Here is a 26,013-nt window from a genome sequence, read left to right as displayed (position 1 = left end):
CGATGCAAATTTGTAATATACAATTTATATAGATATAAATCTTAAAAATAAATTCTAATGTTGTAATTTCGGTACGAATTATTAATCTATAACGTATTACTTGTTGTATATTAAAATCATGTATATATACTATATATATAATTAAATATAAAAGACTAACGTTATTTTTTATAACAATGTTATTTTTGATAACCTACTGTATATTTTACAATTATAATTGTAACAGTCGTTATGCTATAGACACAATTTTAATCGCATTACTATGAATTACAGTTCTAGATTGACGCGGCCCTGAGAGAGAATGCAACGAGAGCGTGCATTTTGTCCTCTCCTTGCTCTTTCATTGGAAACGATTGCAGTCGCGAAATCTTTGTTCGACGTCTCCCGTCATTTCGCTCCTCGTTTCTCCCTACTCGCGCGAGAGATCCAGTTTTCTTTATCATTCCTATCTGAAGAACGCGATTGAATCTTTTGACGTAACGAAGCTTATGTATATTCATAGAAAATCAGGTCAATTACATGCGTATTAACATACACACATCAAGTTTTCTCACGCTCGAAGTGTTTATCTGTCGTTCCTGAGTGTCTCCCGTGATGTTTTTCTTCTTTCTCGAGAAATACTGATTATTATGATAATTTAAAAAATAAATGAAGGATCTCATTAGGTCTATTGTTTCTTGTAGGCGTCGTGGACACACAGAGTCGTGTGAAATCCACTTAAAGCATGGGACGATTGTTCACCAGCGGTCAGCCTTGAAGACGAAGGCTAAATCCTTTCGCGTTTCATCATCTTGCATGACACCATCTCAGACTTTGAGACATTAAGTATCCAATTGGATCAAGTATGCACAGATAAAGTGCAATCGATATGTTACGTTATGGCACGTTTCGTTACGCATACATCTATCACCGATTCTTACATCTGGTATACTTTTATTCTGCAAATCTCGTGTAACAAAATACTGATATGAATTATCTGCATTCTACTGCATATTCTATGTCTAGTCTTATGCGTGACAATTCAATTTGTGATGCCAATATCTCAGATTACTCATGAGTGAAATATTTTTATGTTAATTTCAATTAGTTTTATTAATTAAAGGACGGTTTTATTAAAATGTCTTAAAAATTTAGCTACAGATTGGAAAGGAATTTTGTTGAACCATCAAAATAATATGCAGAACACTCAAATTGAGTTTGGCTAGAGTGCCAAAATTTTTGCAACATTCACATCACACTTAAATTTCTGGGTAATAATTTTAATAGTCCAACAAGATAATTTGCAGATCTGTATTTAGTTGACTTTTAGATACTTTAGCAAAAAATCGTTATTTCAGAATATGTCTTCAAAATATTTGAGAAAAAAAAGAGGTTATTTTTTAAAAAAGAAAAAATACTGGAGCAACGAACGTAGTTGACGTTTGTTTAATTAGCTAATTATATATAATATATGTCAACATGCAAGGAGGTTTTAAGCTTATCTGAAGTAACTGCAGAAATACAATACTTATGCTTGCGGAAATATTTGAATATCTCTTTGCACGCAGTCGCGAATTTGACTTTGTAACGTCACGGTATGTAGGCGTGTTTGCGCGAGATTAAACGGCTTATCTACATACACCTTCCTCGAACAAAAGAGGAATGCAGCCTCACGAGAGCGCGTTCCGATCCATCCGGAATTCCGATACCACCTACAGCTGCATTCAAACGTGAAGAGAGCCTAAGAATAGAATTTTTCAATCGCGTAAATGAGAACGTTTGACGTTCGCAGTTAATTCGGCAATAAACACAGTAACAAGTGAGCTGCCGAGACTGGAATCTTTCCGCTCGATACGCGCGAGCGAGAAAGTCCAAGAGCTCGCCGAGACGTTCTCGGATATGTTTGTTAAACTGGCGTAGCCACTAACACGAATAAGACAAGAATTTAGGTATTTGTTACTGTCAGTTTCTTACTTTATACACACTTTCGTTGTGCTGGCCATATTTAAACACGACGGCTGTGCTAGATTAAATTTAACGGAATCATATAAAGAAGACAAGTTGTAAGAAATAAAAAGAAAAAAATACTCAAGGTAATAAAATCGCTAAATTTCTTACATCTTCACGATTAATTTTAAGACGCATGTATAAATTCCAATAATTTATAAATATAACTAATTATAATTATGAAAGTATCAGATCAATATCTCTGGGTCCAATAAAAAAAATTATGAATAGTATGAAATAAAAAAAGCATAAGATAAAAAGAACATATTAAATTAATAGTATAATACAAAGATCGCAAGAATTTTTTTATTAGTATTAATGTCTATTAATACTAGTATACTGCAGGAATATCGCAATAATGAATAATTAACGAGTTTTATCAAGATAATCTCTGACACCTGATTGTAAGCATCAACTGATGATGTCGGCCATACGATATTGATGTCACACTAACAACGTCCATTCAAGTATAGTGACATTTTTAAATCGACGAGTATCTCGTCCTAGAGGAAACATCTTCGAAGAGACGTCGCGGTCTACTCGGAAATGGGCGCAATCGCTTTTGTGCGCTCGAAGTGGACGACGGCCGGCGTCCAGCGGCCGTGCCATTTGAGAGGCGTTTAAGCGCTGAAAGGTGGAGGTTCGGATTTAATGCACGACTTCCTATTCCTCCCACGTAGGCGCAAAGAGGTCGAACGCCAAAGCCGAAGCGCGTTGCGCCGGCTGTTGCCGCGCCGTGCGAACGGATCGTGGCGCGGATCTGTGCCGCTCTCTTTCTCCGCTGTGCGATACATCAAACTGTCCGCCCCCGTTTCTCCTCTCTTTGCGTGTTTTCGCAGTCGCCGGGTGCGTCGCGATTACGATTCACGACGGACAATAGTAGTTATGAAACAATTAAACTGGCATTTTTCCGCTGATTACAATCAACAAGTAAAAGTAGTAATCGCGAGTCCTTGATAATTAAACATATGTCCATGATAATAACTCTATGTGTATTCAATTATATATATAAGATTACATTGTATATATGGCGAAAAAGAAAAATATTGAAGCAATATTTTAGATATAAAGTATGCATTATTAAAAATCACTTAACATATACACATTTTAAATCAAAGAAAGCGTTTCATAAAAAAGAATTGAAAAAGTGAGAAATTGATAATTAATTAGCCGCCAAAACATACTAAATTTTAATAAATCGTTTCAATATAAATTTATATTTACTAAATGTATATGTTTATTGGTACACAAGAATTCGATTTAATTCATTTCTTTTCATTGTGTAAATGTTTGTTTATTGTAAGTAAAATTTTATTGCCAATATATTCAAATAAATACTTATTAAAAAGTATTTTTTCTCAGAGTGAAATAATAAAAAAGCAACACAAAAATATTGCGTGTAACAGATAAACTTTCATGTACTCTGTACTTACAACAGGATCAAAAGCAAAATCTTTAATGCTTATAGAAACGTCTTCTTCACGGACTTGTACTTGTTACGTTAATGATAAGATAGAAAACTACACGTGTGCATGTTACACGTGTCTATACTTCCCTAATAAATACTTCCGACATGTATATGTATATAATAAGCACTGTGTGTGTGCGTTGTTTCTTCTTTTTCCTCTGGATCTCTCGCATCGCCGTTTTCCTACACACTTTTTGTTTTTCATTAACGTTACATGTTGAATTATCCCTCTGATTGACACGATCGTCAAGTTCCTCGCAAGCACTCCAAGTTCCCCTGTGGGAACCGTGAAAGTTGCTTGCTGGTTATTATTCGCGGAGCTTTCATAACGTAAAGATGTACCATTAAGATTTAGCTCGCAGCAGGAAAAGTTGCCTTACAATTTATTACGCGAAAGCGAACTCGGCTGCGTTTATTAAATGCATAAGCCCCGACGTTGTATGACGCGCGTGTTACCCGCGTGCGTTGCGTATACTAACGTCCGATGGGGCCGAGATTCTAGAGAAGCCATCGAAGAAAGTAGAACCCTCGCGCCGCCGTCGTGCCGTCATGCATGACCGCGCATAGGCGCGATAGTAACTTCGCGAAGGCAAGATCGCACACGAGAGGCATATCTCGCGGGCGCCTACATCCGCCGCGGATAGATTATCCGTGACGTTTCGCGATAAGAAAGATAGAAAGTATCGGTTTCTGCGCCAAGCCAAGGTATCGGCGTGCCACAATTAGGCAATAATCGAGAACGGTGATTAGTCGCGTTTCCTCGACACGTAATTATCTATTAATAGCGACGAGCGCGTTACAGACCCGTGTACAGACGAATGTTTTTTCTCTTTCTAGTGCCCGATCTCACCGATCAAACGTGAATAAATTATCCATAGATTTAAAAAGAAATGTTAAGTATTTCCGTAGTTCGCGTTTTTACCTATAGAGACCCTCCAATAAAATAGTCTGGACACGAGTCGCAGTTTTGCATGCAGAGTAGTAGTTTTAACAAAAATCTTTGAGAGAGAAAAGGATGTATTTACTATTTCTTTTCCTTTCTCTTTCTCTCTCCCAGGAATTGTCAAATAGCGGTCTAATCAAAAGTGGCTCTCTCACATTCAAATTCTTATTGGAGGGGTCTCTAGTTTTACCCGGAAGTGTTCAACGTTCAATTATTCGTCGCGAGACCAACAAAAGATATTACGACTACCACGTGTCACGCACGATACTACATTTTACATGCATGACATGTACAGCGAGGCAAATAGATAGCGGTCCTTTCACGAACGTATAGGGAGCGACGTTCGTACGGGAGCATCAAGAGCACATCGAAATTCCTCGTGTCAGAGAACGTGAGGCGATCGTGTCTTGACGCACGAATGAAAGGATCCTCTATTCTCGACGCCACTCGCCGGAAACACAAAGAAAAATCGTGGTCATACAAAAGGCCCTGCACTCGAGGGAAACGTTTTCACACGAACGGCGCTCTTGGGCAACCGGCATTACGACAGCGTGATCTTAAATGTGATTTAAATGTACGTCGAAATTATTTTTTCAATGTTTAAAAATAAGAAAAGCTGAAGAAAATTTAATTAATATTGTAATGGAGAGAAAAGCAAAAATTATTTACACTCCAAAAGTTTGGGAAAAAAAACTGACGCTTCGAAGTTACTTTACTTAATAACAATGTGTTTTTTTAACAATAATTCTTCAGATCTAGTAACAGTTGTTCGATCTAAATTATTAAAACAACACATTATATACGAGTACATTTGAGTAATTCCAAAAATGTTTAATAAATGATTCCAAACTTTTTGCTTAGAGTGTACATACAACGTTCAAATTAAATACATTATGCTTTTTTATTACAATATTTAATCAGAGACTGTCTTAAGAATAAGTAATCCCAAAAATATCAATTTTTTTTAAAGCATCATTTTTCCAAACTTTCGACTTGGTGTGTAAGCCATTCTCGCGGTTTACGGATCGTATTATTCGTTCAAATGCGTCGTCAAGGTTAATTAGTCATCGTAACTCTTGAATTGACAGTGACCGTGCGCGCTCATTTTATTTTACTGTTTAATCGCTGTTCCCAATGCCTTTAAAATTTATGTTATACAAATCTTGGGGCGGAACGGTGACTTGGTAATGTGTTTGCAAAATTTAACAAATACACAGGATCATTAAAACAAAATCGTATATGCTCTCAGAGATGCTATTTCTCATCACAAGTGATATTAACAATCATCTCGAGATAATCTATCAGACATTCGATCGAAAAGATGCGCCACATCTCAAGAACGTATGCAAATAAACATCGTACGCGCGTTGTTGAAACCACACGTGATATTATGAGACGCATTGAATTCAAGGATAACGATATGTACGTTAATGACGCTATGTCACTTAAAGCGTGAAAAATAGCCGAATGATAAATGATGCGAAAATTGAATGCTGCATAATTAAATCATAGAAATATACCATATAAACAAATCATACAAAATCTTTTAATTTATAACGTCGAACTTCGTTCTTATACGCAGTGAGTAGCTAACAAAGGCTTACAAGTCTAGCAAATAGCCGAGGACGAAACGTGTGTGTCAAAGAAAGAAACATCATTTCTCAAGGAATAATAATGTAAAAAGAAAAGAGAAAGAGAACGAAGAAACAACGAGAAGTTGAGAACCTTCAGTTATGATTCAAACGTTGAGGCTGTTATTATATCTCATTTTCTTAATCGGGCTGTTATCCTCGATTCCACAGACAAACGTAAGGTTAGAAGTGCTTCCGGGAGTGTGCAACAATATTAAATTACCAATTGCAATTCCAGTTCATTGGTATTCAATATAGATAATTAAGGAAACACGATTCGTCTGGCATAAGAGAGGAATGCAATTAGTACAAAGTTCTGCTTTAATATATCTGAATCCCGTTGTGAATTTAATTTGAACAATTTCCAAGATTATGAATTTACATCTAAATAACTCATAATAGTTATAATTAAGAATCAACACATCGAAGAGGTAATAAGTGTGCCTGTTTGCTGCGCTTATAATGCATTCCATCACCAATACGCTTTTGACATCATTCAAATCGTCGGCCCATTTGCAAATCATTAAAATGTATAGTTACCGTGTACAATTCACGTCATGAATAATGAATAATCATGCGCGTTTCCTCCGAGTTTAGATATCAACAACTTTCACTGCTAATTTCGACCGTCCACCAAACCTTTCGACGGTCTTTTACGCAGCTTTTGCATTCTCTTAATTATAATTTTATAATAGAATTCTTGTTATCGCAATGTTAATCTCTAAAACTTTTAAAGTGACTCGTACGTACCTTTTAAAAAGAAAATTGAGCCACTCTTTTTCAAGACTGATTCAATGTTCACTCTTTAGAGAGAAATTCCACTCCAAAGAAATTAGAGAGTACGTTTTTATATCGCAATACAAATCTTTGGAATCCCATCTATGAAAGAAAAATTATAGTAAAGTTCCAACTATTGTTGAGAGCGAGGATATATTCAAGATTTGTCCACGACTGGACCAGGTTTTTTCCTTCCTTCGAAAAATTTAATAACAAACGTAAAGCTGAAATCAGACTTGAAGATTAAGATTGAAGATTAAAAATTGACATTTGACCAATAAGGATAAAGAAATTTTAGCTCCTTTTGTTTCAGTCACTTTTCAATCTTTCAAGCTTTAATCTCAATCTTCAATGCGTAATCTGATACGGGCCTAAAGGCGTGATCAGACTAGAGATTGAAATTGGATTGGAATTGAACCAATCAGAAGAAAGAAAATCAATCTCAAGTTTAATGAACTTTGCTTTGATTGGTTAAATTCCAATACAATCTTAATCTTGATCTCTAATCACGCCTTAGGTGTCGCTCGTCTAATTGCTCCATTGTGCGATCATTGCTTCGTGTATTATCGCGTCGTCAGTTCCGCGCGCGGAAAAGCGCGACGTGCCGACGAGAGAAACGCTTTCGCGGAATTTGTAATTATTCAACGACACTGGCACCATTAGACGGCCGTTAAACACACAGGACATAGGCGTGAAATCACCCAGCGTGCATCTAACCCTGTGTATACGGCTCATGCGTATGTTGAGGCGGTGAGTTGCATAACGTTCAAGGTGAAACTCCCCCACCGTCAATGAGACAATCGCGTCTCTCTACTGCTGCACAGCTACAGCTGCTGGCCACCCATCGGCGGTGCCGGTAGTCAATTAGTATCGCTGTTAATTCAATCTCTGCCTCGCCTATGGTAGATCCGGTCGAACGACGGATTGATGAAGTACCATCCTAAGCGCTGTACAGAGCGTATTAAAAGTTGCATCTCTCGCCTATGGCGAAATAGGAATCGATTTTGCTTCAGTGAAAATTTTGCCGCTACTTAAAACTCCAATAAAACAAGAATTTAATTAAAATTTATTATATATTAATCATGCGATTGCAATTACATATTTTTACTCCCGTCTACAATCTGAATCATTTTTTGAAATCCAAGTTTTTAACTGCTCTAGACTTTCGAAAAAATTCAGAGTTACCTTCAACATCTTTATTACCGATAATTTTTTTAACTACAAACTTTTATTTAATAAATCTAAAATTTAAGCAAAAATAAGGGTGAAATTTGACAGCGAAATTTTCGCTTGTATAAAAAATCCTGATCGCAGATATAAAGGAAATAAACATATAATTACACTCGAAGGGTTAATAAAATAAATTTTTGATAAATTTGTATCTTAATGAAGTTCTAATACAGACAAAAGAGTTAAATATATTAAAACGTTTAAATCTAGTAAATAATGTAAAATAGTAGACGTGTATCTCTATGTAACACATAAAAAAAAGACGATTCGTTGCAATACAGTTCAATTTCTTACGTATGTGGCATATCGAGAGAGAGTCATGCGAGAGATTATTATTGGAAACGTTCCTTCTTGGAGGACTTTCATTCGAAAAATAAAAGCAAACCTCCGAGCGCGATCCGCGGCGAGCGGAACGCAAAAAGATCCGCAAAAAGATATCGCGGATTCGTGTGCGAGTGAAAATTCGATTTGCATAGAAAGGATGACGTGGAAAAGCGCATTAAGTGCGCGCGGGTTTCTTTGCGAGTCATTAGCCGAGAATCCATGGGCCATACTAATCGTCACAGAATGACTATGACGTTCAACGAGATAAACTCTAGTTTTCCGGCGGATGCGGTCAATTAGAAAATGGCCGATCGCACTTTCTCCCAGGTTCCTGTGACGCCTTCGGCGTTACGATGTTTATAGAAAAAAAATCTTGTGGGTCGTGACCCACATGGCCAACCATCGCGACCAGCTTTAACCTTCCTTCCGTCGTAAGAAATTTTCCCTTGAGAAAGAATGCATTTTTATTTAATTCGTACTACTTTTCTCGACTGTTGCGAGTTAACTGCTGGAAGATTAAGAAACGCGTTGCCACTTTCGCAAAAATTTCATATCTCCTTACCTAACACTTACATCTTATGTATGTACGACCTATTTTCATTCGACTCATTAATGTTATTCGATACCAGCTGTGTTCATTACGTTTCTCAGCATTTCGATGCGCAACAACGTGTTCTCTTGTTCTTTTCGCTCTACATCTGCCTCTAAACATAATGCACGCGTTATCCCACAGCGCTTACGCCAGTAATATATTGTGGGTACAATGCCCAGGTAACAAGCGAAAAGAAGCGTCTAATATTCCCATACCAAACGTAAAATGTTCTATTGTATACATTACGTGCACAGGATGCACCGACGGAAAATTTTCCGCTTCCGCACAATCGTGTGTCTGAGAGAAGATCGTACATATATAGATCAATCGTAGCAGCGTTAATAATAAAAACGAGATTCGTGTGAACGCTATTTAAAAGAATCGTTGTCGGTATGCATTGCTTTACTCGCATGTGCATCTAGGTGCGTGCCGATTTAATATAAATTACTTCTCATGACACGACAATAGAGATATATATGTTTGTGCTAATTGATGAATATAATTTGGAATTTCCATATACTTGTTGCACTTTAATTCTAACACGATCAAAAGAACAATTTTGCTGAATCTAAAAATTTAAATAGATAATATTTGCAAATAATATTTGGTTGAGAGAATTACACTGACAGAAATATTTTCAAAAACTTTAGAATAACCAAATTTTTATATGAACAATAAAATTTTTTAATTAAAAAGTAAGAGAAAATTTTAAGTCACATATCATATGAAACATTTCTCTTGGTGTGTATCAAAGTAATAATATATAGAATGCTCAAGCATGTAATGAGCAGTGCAGCAAAAAGTTTTGACATTCTATTATAGTTTGAACGTCCTACATGATTATTTTGATGATCTAACAAAATTATTTTCAAATTTATATATCTCGTTAAATGTTTAAGTCTACTTCAGCAAAATCATTCTTTCCGTGAATGATTTCAATCTTGAGCTTTATAATTGCGAGTAAAAATAAACTTCAAGATAATTACATTGGATAGAAATTATCTAGCGTATATTTTTCTGACTGAATATTTAAAGTGTCACACAAATGGTATCTACCATAATATGTATTTTCATATCGAAACAGACAAATACCTTATATCAGAAAAGACGACCACGTTTCTCAGAGATAGAGCACAAAAATACTACTCTGTCTTTCGATAACGCACGTATCTTTGAGATAAAACTGTGGAAAACTTTTACGTAGATTTACAGAATTTTCTCTAAAATCGGGTTCTGTTTGTCTTGTATCGCGAGTATGTCGTTACTTACACATAAATATATGTAAATAGGACTAGAGATAGTTTTGACTTTGACGAAAACACGATCGGACGAGCCATACAATTTTAAGATTTTCATATCCGAGTGTATTTTAAATTTCGCTCATTTGACACGCGTTTGATATTTTCATCTTCTGTTTTCCTAGCTAGATCATCTCGAGGAGATAAGACACGGTTGAATTGTCAAATAAAAGTCACGTCGTGTTCGGTCTCAATCTCTATCAACTTTGATTATCATTGACTTTTGACACGTGTTTGTCATATCGGGAACTTTCGGTTGCCATGAATCTTTCAAGAAATTAACACTGTCTGGCGCTTAATATTTTTTGAGTGTATACGCGTCAAAAAATAACAGCAAATTGATAGCCTTTGCTCGGAATCTTTGTCGCGTCGTTGCATCACAAACTATACTCGCCGCTGTTATGAAAAGTCAAAATAACATACGATAAAATCGTCCAATGCCCTCGAATTCAGCTGCATCAAGCTGCACGAGTGCCGCATTCTTTAACAATCTTGTGTGAACAATAAAAAAATGGATTCGCTCGAAACTTGTATCGTCATTTTCTTGCAAACATGTGCTAAATTATGCGTGACAATTTACCATTTACGTTACGATGTATTCCTAAAATGCATACGTGTAACGAATGAACAAGCTTTGAAACAGTTAGATAAAATTCGTTTGAAAACGAGAGAATTCTAAAAGTCCAAGTTCAGGCATTGTTATCATCGTCTCGAAAATAAGATTATATGCTCCGATGTATTGTTTGTATCTATTTTCTACATTCAATTGATAATATTTAATCCAACAAAGATGCACTTCAATTAGAATTAAGTCTGAGAACGATCGCTTGTAACTTTGAGACACACTGTAGCGAACAGCGCGGCCTTTGGTGCTCCCAGAGGGCAACCGGGGAACGAGACGACCTTGTAAAAACTGATACTGTTACTTCCGAGATGTTGCGAGAGACTTTCCCAGTAGCTACATCTAATTGCACTCGCCAAGAAACGGGGTGAGGAACAAGTCATTATCTACCGGAGAAGCGCGATGTTTAACGTTTTACGGACGGCTAATTGTCGCTGAATTTATTGTCGACAATGTGCCGTTATCAGCATGTTGGGCGGCTAAAGTGCACGTAATTATGATAAATATATAGCTGCTTAAATCGGTCCACTTAGAGTGAATGAAATTAATAGTGTGAATAATGCGCGGGTGAGACGCGCGTTGAAGTTGATCTATCATCATAATAAAATAAATATAAATAAATTTTGTAATAAATATTAATAGATTGTGATAAAAGAAATAATAATGAATATAAAAATCCATGCATATATATATGAATTTTAAAAAGAATGAATATAACATGAAATTTTATATATAGACAGAATATTATATTTTAAAATATTATAATTTATATACCTTAATATTGAGAGTCTGTAAATTATTTTACTTTTAACTGAAATTTCGTAATATACTTAAATACTTTTTAAATTTTTTAGAATCGAATTTCACTTTAAAGAATGAAAATTGAGTCAATCTTGGAAAAAAATGGTTCAATTTTCAATCTTTAAAAGTGGGATCTACTCTTATTTATTATCAAGGTATCTTTAGAGAATACCTCAAAAGTATATACTATATATACCTTGATATATAAATATATAAATTTTTCTCAAAGATCCATCGTCTCAGAATACAACCACCTGTTGGCCAGATGTTTCAATACGTCTAAGACTGTCTCTCTAACTACAGTTTACGGATAATGTATTGTAAATAGATGACCAATGAAAATGATCACAGGCATAAATACTTCGTACCGCTGCGCTGCGTGATTTACCATCATGATTATAGACGAGTCCCGATTTCTCCGATTGTGTAGAACTGCCATTGTTTGGTCGCTAATAGAGACCCTGACTTCTATATAAAGCGATAATTTCTACTCGCGGAACTCGCGTTTAATGCCCATCACGGAGAAGGACTTCAAGAGCGCGCAAACGGGGTAAAGACCTTTAATGGCGAAGAAACTCGCGACGCCCGGCCATGTCGAAGATCGATCTCGATCCGAGGCGGGAGGCCCTCGACCGTGTTATTCGACGTAAGAAAGTAATCGACGAAACGGCGAGGCGCCTAAGGAAAAGTGGAGCGCCCGTTCGTAATTTGCGGATTTCACTGAAAAGCCATGCCGCGCCGAGCGAAGCCCGTCTCGTTACGATTTCATTCCCCGCGGAATCCTGCGCTCATATACACACGATCGTTCGTACACGATCAAGCTCGCGCGAACGTAAGAAAGTGATTCTATTCGCGTTCGATCGCGGCCGCGTGCGCGTTTTCACTCGCGCGGAGAACGGAGTAACCCATTTTATCTATACGTTCTCCAAGCCCGACCGTGGTTTTCCGAACGATTTCGCGGGAGAACGAAACGGATAATTATAGCCGTTAATTGCTAATCTCGTGTCGTGAAATTAGCTCGACATTAATTCGGCGTTACGAACGAAGGGACCCCCACACCACCTCGCGCGCTCGCACGTCGTGTCGATGACTTTCGAATTGGCGCACCATGTGAATTACGCCTCCGTAATTAAATCTAATCAAGGAGATTTCGCACGTGCAGATGACGTGCGTCCGCGACTATCTCTAGCTGTAACGCGAACAAGCAGGATGTCGATAACACAGCAACCAGCGTAATCACGGCGTTGTTTGAAACAATAATCTTTTAACATCGATCTCGCGGCTCCGCACAATGGTAAATTGCTCGTTGATGATCATATTACATAAAATATACAATAATCTCATATATGAAAATTGTGCGTTTCGTGGCTGATCTCCGCGTGTCCATACTGAGAGAGAAATATTTCGTACGATACGTGACTTGCAAAAACATCCTTACTTATTTTTAATTAAAAAATGTTGTCGCTCTAATCAAACTTTGATTGAAACAACAACATTTTTGAATCAAAGAAGAAGGTTTTTGTAAGTCACATATGCAAACAAAACACTTCTCTCAGTGCAGATTCATTAATAGAATGCCAACATTTCGTGAACATTACAACTCACTTCATTTCGAGCAATTCAATAATCTTCGCTCTTAGTGAAGTGAACTGTAATGTTCACGGAATATGATGGCATTTTAATGATAAATCTGGACACGAAAACACAATCCGTAGATTCTATCTACTCGTTGAAGTATCAAAAAATCTTAATAATCTTGTATGTATACATATAAATAATGTAAATATTATCATCCGTGTCACGGTATCCAGTAATCGATTCTTTTAAATAAATGAAAACGGTACAAAGTTGTGAGGTAGTCAAAAAGTGAATTGAAGATAAAAATTCCACCGTTTTCATTGTTTGGAAAGACATGCGCGATATTAAATCACGCTGTTATAAATAAGTTATTATTCGGTCGAGTCGACGTTTGCAGAAGTCCGCTCACCTGTTGTTCTTGCTCGTGCGAACGACTCACTGACATTCAACGAGGTCGCGCGGGATACATTCCCAAACTTCGCGCAGGAAATCGAGCTGGGGGGTAACAACTCGAAGAGGGTCGATGCTTGCGGAACAAAATCACAAATCCGACCCGACGGCTCGCGGCGGACTGAAGTGAGCGCCGTACGAACGCGATGCAACAGCGCGACGCAGAGAGGAGAGTCGAACGCGCACGAGCGTGAACGAACGCGGCCGATGTTCGAGCAGCTGGTCGTGGGAGTCGAATCGCCCGCCGCTAGGTTATTCGGTGAAACGGAGGCTGATATCGGGTGGTGGTACCAGCCACGGTCGGGCCACGGCCCGTCCTCATCATCCACCTATTCCCCGCGATCCGTTCGTTATCTCTATACTCTCGCATATTGCAAAGAAGAACAATTTTAAACAAGCGGCAAATTGAGCGAGATTATTTGCGGGGAATTTGCGCTCCTTCCACGCCGCGCCGGATAATAATAATGAAATTTCCATCTCTGATGAGAGAGGAAAACGGTATAACGTCGCGAAATAGTCTGAGAAAGAGTGGATAGAAAATTCGTATCTTCGAGATAGGTACTTGCACGAAAGAACATTGGAACGAGTAAGAGAGAGATCGAGAGGGACTGGTCGACCGAGAGCTGTCGCGCCGGGTCTCTTCGTAGAATAGAGTAGTGAGCGCGATCGTTGATGGTAGATGATCCGATAGAATGAGAAGGGATAGGAGAGGATGGCGGTACCAGCCACGGCTGCCGAGAGCTTGTCCGTCCTCCATCGCAGGCTGCAGCAGGTTGTTACAGGGAGAAGGAAGAGGAGGAGACGAAAGAGAGAGAGAGAGAGAGACTAATGTCCATTTCTACCAATGTAGAACTCTGATCTCGGTTCAATTCACGCTTAACTCTTTTTTTAATTTTTACACTTAAATAAAAAATTACGAAATTTTAATAAATATTTGTTTAAATAGTATACCAACTAAATATTTATTAAACGTAAACATATATTTGTTTGATACAAGAACCATAAATTTAAGTATCGTTTTTTAATTAAATAAATTATAGTTCTAACTAAATGTTTACTCCGAATAAATTTTTAGTCAGTACTATTCGAACAAATGTTAATTAAAATCGAGTAATTTTTGTTCAATGTAGAACAAAAAAAAAATAAAAGTCAGTCGAATCAAGATTAAAGTTAAACTCTCTATCTCGGTAGAAACGGGTATAAAACGTATTCTTACGACCAAGATCCATCTTCGTCCCTTCGCGCTAAATAGATAAGAGGATAACCGGCGCCGCGCGCGGCGTGATCGTCTCGGAACAATTGGCCGACGATAGTTACACTCCATTTTCTATTCATAGCCCGTCAGTGCGAATTGTTACGCGAGGCCGAGCACGGACTGAAACCTTTAGCACGTAATCTCGACGAATTCAATTCCCGACCGCGCTATAGATACGGGAGAATGAACCGCGCGCCAATTGCCGCGAATAAACATAGCCGTCACTTTCGCGTGTCATCGGAGTCTGGACTCGTTCAGAATGCAGAAGCGTCCCGCTCCCCGCGGTTTTGCAGCTGCAGGATGCACTATGGCAATTAAATACGAGTTTTCCCTATAGGGATTGATAAATGATTTCCAGCGATACGTATCGCCTTTGTTTAACATTGGCAAACAATTAACGATTCACCATGTTATACAATGTCATCTCTCGCTGGAAAGCAAACAAAATTTTCTCCTCGGCTGAAATTCCGTTCTGTTTCTCTCTCCCGATGGTCGAGGCAGCGCAAAAATCCGCAAATATTTCTTCCGAGGATTTTGCAGAAGCCTATACAAGTGAAATTCAGGGCGAGGTTTCGCGACAGGATGCACGTGCACTTCTACGCCGTATAAACGCGAAACATTCGCAACGAGTGTGACCCCGCGTTACATACAAGTGCAGAGACACGTATACATCGGTGTCTCTCTTTTATGAGCGCACGCTATATCAGCGCATTCAACTACCATTTGTGAGAAAATAATGCCGAATTGCGAAATTACGGGGGCTGTTCCGCGTATATGACGCAAAAGGTGCGTGACCGCGTAAATGCGAGATAATAAATCGTTCTCTTTTTCCTTCCACGTGTTTTTCTTTTCGGTTTTACATCGGGAAAACCACGATCACAAATCATTATGCCTAACATTAACGAGATTTGCGAAGTGAGCAATAAAACAATTCGCTATAAATATTTGCGATAACTAAGATTTATTTGTTACTCTTAATTAGCATTTAAAAACAGTCTATAAACATCTTGGAAATTTCTTGGAATCCTGACGGAAATTCCTATTTATTTTTATTTACCTACTTTGCGAACTCGGACGATTATGTATAGGTATACCGTAGAAAAGTTTTGTACTTTAGTATCATATAGGAATAAAATAATTGCGAAAATCTCTTCTCGATCGGGGCAATTATTTTCGATAACCGATTAAAAATTCCATGTTTGTCAATTTCACCGCTATGAAAGTAAAAATCAATGATTTTATAATCATCACGCTTGAAACCGGCTTCGTTTCGTGAATTTTGCCGAATGTTGCGGAAACATTCGAGATTTTTGTGCGCCATTCGCACGGTGCGAAAAAAAAAAAAACGCGATAATTCCAAACAAAACACCGTGTTAAACGTTATGGCATTTTGCACATTCGGCCAGGTGTATTAAATGCAGACAGGTTTCAGATGTGATTCAGCATCCAAGCGGAAAACCGGTTTTTTTGTCTCTTTTTTTCACCCCGTACGTCGCTTCGCCTCATTAATTATACAATCAAACGAAAGGCTCGGTTGCACAATTAATGTTTTGGTTCCTCATTTCCGTTTCGGCCAATATTTGCGAGACGACTCGTAGGTAGGCTCGATTTCTCACGATGGTATATAATAGATTCGTGTGATTTTCGCGTCTCGTCAATCTTTTTGGAACTTTCTCAAGTTTCGGTTTCACCGATGACGAACAACGGTCACCTCGGACAATGCCCAATCGCTACTAAAAGCCGCCTTAGACGGTAGCGGCACGCGAAAGTAGGGAAAGTATCTTTCGATTCGCACGTATATATCCGCCATTCATATCATCGATGAAAGAAAAAAACTTCGGAGCTGTCAAAAAAAAATTACTAAGTTTTAATAAATATTTCTTTGAATAATATTATACTATTTAGATTAACGGTTCTTGTACCAAATAAATATTTAGTAAATATTTAGTATACATAATTAATATATAACATAAATTATAAATACTATAAGTATAAATACTATATAATAATAAAGTATAAATACTAATTAATATTTATAACATAATTAATACTATTTAAATAAACATTTTTTTTAATCTAGTAAATTTTGTTTCAATGCAAACATGTGAATTTATAAAATTCTTCTGATTAGTCAATGAAATACTTGAAGCATTCGTAGTGAGACCTTCTCCGAAAAAGAATATTTAAAAATAATATTAAAACAAATATATTTAATGAAATTCATCGAATTTTTTTCAGTGTACATTATTAAATCTATAGTGTCAAATTTAACTTAAGTCGCTCCTACTCAATAAATCGTTATTTTATACTAAAACAATGATTAAATTTTAAGTGTCACATCGTTATGTCAAATTGTATAGTATTATATCTAATCATTGTTTTAGTATAAAATGACAATATATTGAATATAAGAACAGACTCAAATTAAACGACTTGAATTAGATTAAATTTGATACTAAAGATGTGTACCGTAATCTTCACGATCCGACGAATCGTCCCGCAAGTTTCCGCGAAATCAACATTTTTCAATCAAAGATCTCGATCGCATTGTGCAGCACTGCAGTGCGCCTGACAGTAACGGAACAACGATTACACATACATGCGTACATACACGTGTGCACATTCACTTTACATAATAACGGCCGGCCGAGTGTTAATCGTAAAAATAAATGCACGTCGGTGACTCGATCGTCGTATTCTCTATTACGTGAGAAATAATTATGATACGTAATTCCTCTGGAATTCGCACGATTGATCGAAGCCTGGCGGCCGCGATACGCCCTCGTGAGAGCGAGTGTAAAAAAGGTGCATTGGAAAATGTATTTGTTCGTACGCACGCACATACGCCCACTTGATAAACGTCCAAGTGAAATTGTATCTCTCGAATTCGTTGTAATTAAAAAAACACGAGGTGGCTACGAGATATAGCGGGGGAATCGCGCGATATCGGTGCAACCGTGTTACATTGCAATCGAGATGAACGCGTTTTTCTCCCGTGACTTCTCTCCTGCTCTTCGATTTACACTTTCATTTTTCGTAATGACGTTCGTGTAAAACGCGCGGATCGCGCGCATGGGCATGAAATCGCGATCCTCAGCCGCGTAATCGTCGCGAACGCGCCAAGCGTGGAACGGAACTGGAATAAACACTTGGAATAATTGTATCAGTTCAAACTTTCTAGCAGATGTACCGATTAAATTGTATAACAAATTTTCGAATAATTATATAATTAAGATATTTAAAATATCTCGAGCTGTCCAATGTTCGAAATATTTAAATACATTTGCAAAGTGTATTTAAATATTACTTCTCTCTTTTTCTTTTATTCATATAATATTATTAACAAATTCGTTTATCAATCTCATTACGTTATTTTGATTTAATTTACTCTTTAGAACTCTTGGAGTGAATCTCGATCTGAAAAGTGAAATTTTATTCTTAAATATTAAAATTGCCTATGTCTTTCAAAATAATTGCATATTTTAAAATTTTAGAATACACTCCAGATATAATTGATTAGAGAGTACCTTCGTGTACTTTTCGTGTGAAATTCTCATCAACAGCGGAAAGTCGAGTTGTCAAATTATTCAGTATCGTGTTGCTTGAAAAATTGTTTGCAATGTAATAATACTACAGTACATAACGTACTGTTGCGATATAAAAGATACATGTGTTATGTAACCTGAAATCGCGGCATATAATAGCATATCATGATCGACGAAGCACGTGGCAGACGATTTTTCTTTTAAACAAGTGATGTGTCTCGAACAAGAATAATTCTGAAACAAAGGGATCTGTTTTTTCTTGCACTCTTTGAATTGGTGTGCAGTAAGTTAAAATAAACGTTTATTTCATTTCAACCTATTGCACCAGTTTAGAGAGAGTGCAGGAATAAAAAACAAACTTAAGATCTCTGAATAGATTTCTAGAACAGAGAACTTCCGTCGTTGGATCTGACTGATAGATATTTATTGATTTCCTAGTCAATTATAATGGATTTAATTTAACTAAAAAAATATGGACGTGAGGACACGAAGAGTGAGCGAAACTTTCGTATCATCAAACGTGACGTAGATGATAATTACGGAAACAGTGGGCAGAACAAGAAGTTGGTGGAATAAAATTGATGGATTCGAGGTATGTAATTTCCGCGTCGACAATGCGCGAATAAAGACTATCGGGAAAAGACGAGCTCTTCCGTGACGACAGTTTTCCAACTTTAATCGCGTCTTTGCTTATCCGTATACGACCCTGAAAATCCCGCGAATGCAATAAAAATATTCAGAAATAAAAAACTTAATATAATACTAAGAATATAGTTGTGGAAAATTTATGGAAAAATTTTTGAATTTCTTAAATTTTTACACTAGTAATAAAACTCACAGTTTAAAAATTTGTTTTAAATTTAACTTATTTCACGTGTTCACTCAAATTTTTATATTAATTTAAAAAACATAAATAATAAAGAACATAAGATGAATATATTATAGAGAATAACACAAATATTATATTCAAAAATTAATATAAAAAGATAATACTAACACAATTCATAAACAAACTATATATATAAGTACATTTTTTCTAGTAAAACTAACATTTATGCTATATGTTAAATTAATATATCTTATTCAATTATGTCAGAATTTATTTAGTTTTAAAACGCATTATTTTTATTTATCCACTTGCTCATAAACTGAATTATTTTAACACTAAAAAAAATATTTCCAATACAAATACAAAATGTTTTTTACTTTATTATATTTAAGGCTTTATATAAAATAGCGATATAAATATGGAGACGCAGAATATTAACGCTCCAATCTCTCGTACGAGTTAAGAGCTTATTGTTAGTCACGGAACATCGAAATCAAAGCAAGAGCGCGGCGACAAGAGCATATAAAATTATCGTGGAATGCAGTTCACGTGCACTCGACAAGCCTCGCCAGTAAGCGACGCACGCATATTGCGTACACGCATCTCCTGCGTGCAGGACACGCGTGTAGACACAGATTCTCTCCGTCTATGGAACACGTTGGCTAAAGAAACCGATAGTCACGCTGCAATTATCAACTTCCTATTCGGCATTCCTCACGTCTCGTTCTTTAATTCCCAGCATCATAATGTAATATGTAAAACGCGTATATATTATTCTTTTTATCAGCTATAATTGCATTTAGCAATAAAGCCATTATTAAACTCAATTTGTTATTCCATTAGTTGCCAGGAATACATCCTTATGCATATGCGCTTTTCTAGTAACCACTTTATTTTGCACGTTTCATTTGTATAAAATATGCACAATAATTACGGATATATATAGACAAATATATAGTCTAACATCTCCTTACATTGTACTTGTACTATGCTTTTTTAAAAATTTGTGTTATACAAGTGAACGAATCGTGCACGCGAGTTTCGCAGATGACTCAAAGAATGCAAGTCAAACGTTAATAAGCGGAATAAACACGATTTACGAGCGATTGTCGATCTTGGCGTTACGTTGCATTTTACGGACATTTTTACAATTACCTGATACAAAAGAGTTTACGTCTCGTCACGCGCGGCACACCCGTGTTGTATTTGCATAGATTCATAATATGAAAAATGATGATACCGACAGTCGCTCGCCAATTCAACTTATATTCATACACACGACGAACCAATAATTCATCAATCAATCACAATCTATTCAATGCCAGATGAGTGTGCAAAAAAATCGCACCTTGTTTCAATCGCAAATCGTCGATTCTGATCGATGACAAATTTAAATAGCGACACAAAGTTATAGCACTTAAAAATAAAATCGATTAGTTAAAATAATTAAAAAAAAAAACAAATAATTAACTAAACGAAAAAATAAATACAATTAATAAAAAATAAACACCATAACATTCTTTAAGACATAATGCGAAGTTTGTTATGATGCGACGTCTCAAACTTGTTTGAATTGCAGCTGGAAATCCAGTTCTGCTGTCCTTGCTGAGTAAGATTTGTAACAGATATACAGATTACGACCGTGAACTATCTTCGCGATATCTGAACCATAAATTCAATCAAAGAAACTCGAGAAGAAATTTGTCAATCACAGAAAACCTTTAACCCCACGTTCTTGACCTGAGAATCTTTTCGCCCGCATTTTCGTGTACCGGCATGTGTCGTTTACACGACAGAAGGTCAACGCTTCTTTCTCTCTTTTTCTCTTGATATACCGGGTGACTTATTGGGGCCGCCTGCACCGTTACGCGCACAACGACAACGTCCGAGATAGAATTATCTAAAGGTTTGGCTGCGATACCGCTTTCCACGCTTCATATACAGTGCATCATAAAGCACTACACAGTTTCACGCTTTATCAAATACTGTAACTACTTCGAATAGTGCGACCACATATTAACTGATATGATATCAACATGATGACTACCGGAAAAAGACTTCTTTTCCTTTTTTCCTGGAAGCTTCTTAGAAAGAATTTAGTGCTCTCATTAATACTCGAGTTACTATCGCAGAGATGGAACAGAATGTAAATGTACATGTCAGTATGTATATATAACAAAAACTTCATCATTGCCTCTTAATGATAATAATTGGCATACAAATGTATAAAAACTTCCTTGAAATTATCGCGTTATATAAAATTGCATCACGCAAGAATGAATGAAGACATGATTCTGCAAGAATTATTATGGATTATTAGCGCGGAACTTTCTGGTGTTAAATCTAAAAACAAAAGAATACATCGACACCTGCCTCAAGCAACTGCAATGTTCTTTATAACTCTAGCAGGTGCGAGTTATTCCCCCAAGAGGGGGAAGCGGATCCGTTGCGAATGAGGTTGTGAACTAGTCGACGGAAATTTTATTCCCAAAAATAACAATTTTTACTAAATAAATTTTGCCTGCGAAATATTTATTGGTAAAATATTTATTTACATTTAAACAATCATCTCAGACATTCTTTAATAAGTTAGAAGGCATTAAATCCGCAGCTGTATTTAAAACTAAATTAATATCGTGAGGTCTGTTACGCCCCCTCCGTTCAGGGCTAATGACATTTCACAGTACGTAGCTCGCATATGTAGGCAGCACCGGAATACGAGGACAAAGCGAAACGAAAACAACAGTCGACCGTTCCTTTGCGGTATTACCGCTTTCCTGCTGCTCTCTCGCAGTGTCGTAACTAGGCAAACCTTTCCGCAGCGTCCGGTGCGTGTCATCGAAGTGCATCCAGACGCGCCGCCGTCTCCCATGATTATCGTACGTCACGATAACGCCTAAAATGCTGATTATTTCGCCATCCGCAGAACAAATTGCCTCCGTCTGACAGTCGGCGTTTCCGCGGTTCCTTCTTTTTTCTTTTGCAATAAATTGTTACCTTCGCCTATACCGGGTGACTCAAGTGCATCACGTATTCGATGACAAAGAATGTTGGTATTCAGAGATTCTTCAAATAAATTCGATTCGTGCTTTGAAATCGCTTTTGAAGTGGTCAAAGGTGCCAAATAATTAAGCTCCAAAAAGAAAAAAAAAAGAACTCGACGAGTCATTAATTCTCAGTCCCAAAATTATACAAAGCACAAAAAAGAAATTTCCTTTTGTACTTATAAAATTATACGATACCTATATTTCTTATCGTAAAAGGCAGTCCTTTATATATTTCAAGTAGCTATCTTTTACATTTATTTTTTCAAAACTCAATTTTGTCTTTTATTTTAATATATTATAGAAAAAATTCCTTTCTAATTAGCATTTCAATATTTATAATATCGCATCAATGAGCAAATGTTTATAAAAGCAACCGGTAAATTTAGTGTCATGCAAGAGCAATATTATATAGCCGAAGCAGAACAACAAAGTCACAATAACGTCAAGTGAGTCGTGATTCAAAATCAATTGATTGAAAAGTGACTTCTAATAATCAAATTTGCGCGCAGTTATTTTGACGTCATTTTGATACGACGACTTATGCCTTTAGAAGTTAACTCAGATATACTGCGTAAGAAAAAATTTCAGACATTAATGCACAGACTTCTTACAGTCATACAAAACAGTAAATATTTAGGAATAAAGTCCTAAACTTTTCAGTTTGTCCTTTACTTTCTCTAAAAAAATATGACCACCGTAATCATTACAGACATCATTATAGAGCTTAACAGTAAATCAAGTTATAAATATATATTAACTTTAAATAAATATATGTAAATGTATATATGTATATAAAACTTTTCTCTGTGTAGACTCAAGACATCAGTTCTGGCGCTTCGCGAAGGAAACTTCGTCTCTCGCTTTTATCCCGTGAACTCGCTAGTTTAACGTCACGTCATGCCGAACTGGTACGCGCGCGCACGTGTTTGACGTTCACGGACTATTTGAGAAAAGTGATAAGGACACGTAACTAGACGACGGTGAGAGAACGGCGCAGAATGACTCGCGGCGGACATTTGCTGTGACGTGACGCCATCAAGTCCTGTCGGAATGGCAGGTTCGAATACCTTGCCTGACTGCCTACTTGCCTGCGAGCAACGCACGCACCGGCTGCTCCTCGCTCGTATCAATGTGTCTTCCGCCGTACGGTGCAGTGTGCAACGGGTGGCTCTTTAAAAGTCGATTCGCCTAGCCATTTCGCTTAGCCATTAAACCGGTCGCTTTTGTTAGCCTACCGTCGACCAGCATATACACGCTCGCACACTCACGCACGCACGCGACGAACGGTCGCCGGGCCATAAGTACCGTGGTGCAAACGCCGAGTATTACTCATTTCCACGCACTAGGTGACGAATTAATTCCCGTCTAATTGAAAGCAGGGATTAATCAATCATTTCGGCGGAAGATGGCTCGCGTGACAACCATTAGCGGTTGATTAACACGCGCGACACGCAAATACCGTATTTCGAAGAATTCCGTTATCGTCAGTTATCGTCGTCAGCAATGTTCATTCGGGTGCGAGGAAGGACTCGCAGCAACGGATTCTTCACTTTTCCCATCGTTTCACGAACAATACACTCCATTATTTTACGAGAATGTCCAGGAAACTGGAATTTTTTATATATTTTTTTAATATATTTGATGTTAAATATTAAATTTGTTAATTTATCACTCGATTACTAATAACCACTAGCAGAATGTTTATTTTGCAACTTGGAAGTCTTCTTCGCTAAGGATTATTCTCATCAGGATTATTCTCGTAGCCGGGATTCGTGATCCTCTTTCTCTAAATCTTACAGAAAGATAAAAATGATTAAAACGGCTTAAACGAATTATGCTTAATGATTATCCGCAAGAAATTAATTTTCGAAAAAAAGAAAGAAAAATGAATTGGAGATGAAAGTGTTATAGAAAGATTTTCTGAGAATCTAAAAGAGAGAGATGACAGTTATAATTTAAAATTTTTCCAGATCGGAAAAACGTCTTAAACGTATAATAACCGGATATACGTTTATCCGTTTATACGTATCTTCGGTTTGTAAGATACAGCGACATTTGTTAAATTTGTAAGATCATACAATTTTTAAATAAGTATATCTCAGAAACTGTTGGTCCAATCGCTTTGAGCCCTGATACTTTTCGACAGAACTCGTCCAGAACTGTCCAGAACTCCGAACAGAACTACTCGGTACTCCCAAAAAATTTTTGATCAAAAATTTTTTTCCAAGTCCCACGTCGGAAAATTTTTTGGGAGTACCGAGTAGTTCTGTTCGGAGTTCTGGACAGTTCTCGGCGAGTTCTGTCGAAAAGTATCAGGGCTCAAAGCGATTGGACCAATGGTTTCCGAGATATACTCTAAAAATTGTTGATCTTCTGACAAATGTCGCTGTATCTTGCAAACCGTTGGTCCCATCGCTTTTTCACCTTACAGTTTTCGATAGAACTCGTCGAGAACTATAAGAAACGCTACTCAGAACTACTGGGTACTCTCAAAAAAATTTTCAAAGATTTCTACTATTTTATTTAAACTTTATTATATTTCAATAATGTTTTTTATGTATCAAGAACTCTAGGTATTCACAAAATAGTTCTGTTAAGCTGATCAGAACTATGCGACCTTGAATTTCGTTAAAAAGTTAGCACCCCATTTTTTAAAAATTATTTAAAAATGTTTATTAAGCGCATATATCATTAAAAATCATAGAGAACTCTTCGTATCGTCAAAAAGAAGCAGGAATTATAATCAGAACTACTGTATCTAAAAATTAATTTTTCAAAAATTTTTAATTGTTTTTTTAATATTCGAAAATTTTTTTTACATATCAGGAACTCTAGGCAATCGCAAATTAAAGCTATTAAGCTGCTCAGAACTATTCCACCTCCAAATTCGATAAAAAGTTAGCACCCTATTTTTAAAAAATGTAAAAAAAATGTTTATTGAGCGGAACTCTTGTTATTAATTATAGGGAACTCTTCGTCTCGTCAAAAGGAAGTGGGAATTCTAATCAGAACTCCTGAGTACTATAGTTGGGGTGCTAACTCAACATACCCACAGTGCCAGTACTGGTCGTTTAGGGGTACTTTACTCTTGACGTGCGGTGGCAGCGGAAAACTTAAAAAATTATTTAAACATATTAAACGAAGAGTACTCGGGTCGACACTTGCATATTTCTTCGGAACTATTGTAGTACTGTCGGAAAAAGTCGAAAAGTCGGCCAGTACTGACTGTTTGGAGGCATTTTACTCTTGATGTGTGGTGCCAGCGCGCGGATCGAAAAATTGTTTAAACATATTAAAAAGGTGGGGAGTGTCACTAAAACCGATCAGGAACTGTAGTACTCTTCGAGTACTGTGAGATTCCGTCATAAAAATCGGCTTTTTCAAATCTTGCGGTGCCACGCGAAGTTAGCGCCGCATATTTTTATTTTTTTTAATTTTTTATCCTAAATCAACAGTACTATTGATGAAACCTACCAGGAACTCTAGAACTATTGCGGGTGCAAGCAGTACTGTTATTAAAATTTCCAATTTTTAAAGTTGAGGTGCTAACTTCACAGAGACTCTTCTTCTCAGGTTCTACGGTCTCAACTAATTTGGCTTCCCCTGAATAAAATCCTGACTACATCTATTATTATTC

At 36.9% G+C, this 26,013-nt stretch overlaps 1 protein-coding gene across 2 annotated transcripts in view; it reads right to left on the bottom strand.

Moving 5' to 3' along the window:
* Nucleotides 1-26,013, bottom strand: part of LOC108777355 (PTB domain-containing engulfment adapter protein 1) — a 35,230-nt gene that overhangs the window by 6,132 nt on the left and 3,085 nt on the right. Inside the window, exon 1 of one of the 2 annotated variants that reach the window (XM_018544217.1) lies at nucleotides 13,660-13,802. The exons of the other annotated variant lie outside the window; for it this stretch is intronic. The gene's annotated coding sequence lies outside the window, so the exon portion shown is untranslated. Of the gene's footprint in view, nucleotides 1-13,659; nucleotides 13,803-26,013 lie in introns of those variants that run through there. 2 annotated transcript variants of the gene reach the window in all.

This window comes from Cyphomyrmex costatus, unplaced genomic scaffold (genome assembly GCF_001594065.2).
Source record: "Cyphomyrmex costatus isolate MS0001 unplaced genomic scaffold, Ccosl1.0 scaffold43, whole genome shotgun sequence".
NCBI classification, from domain to species: Eukaryota; Metazoa; Arthropoda; class Insecta; order Hymenoptera; family Formicidae; genus Cyphomyrmex; species Cyphomyrmex costatus.
Note: the sequence above shows the minus strand (reverse complement) of the source record. Positions and strands in the feature narration are given on the sequence as shown.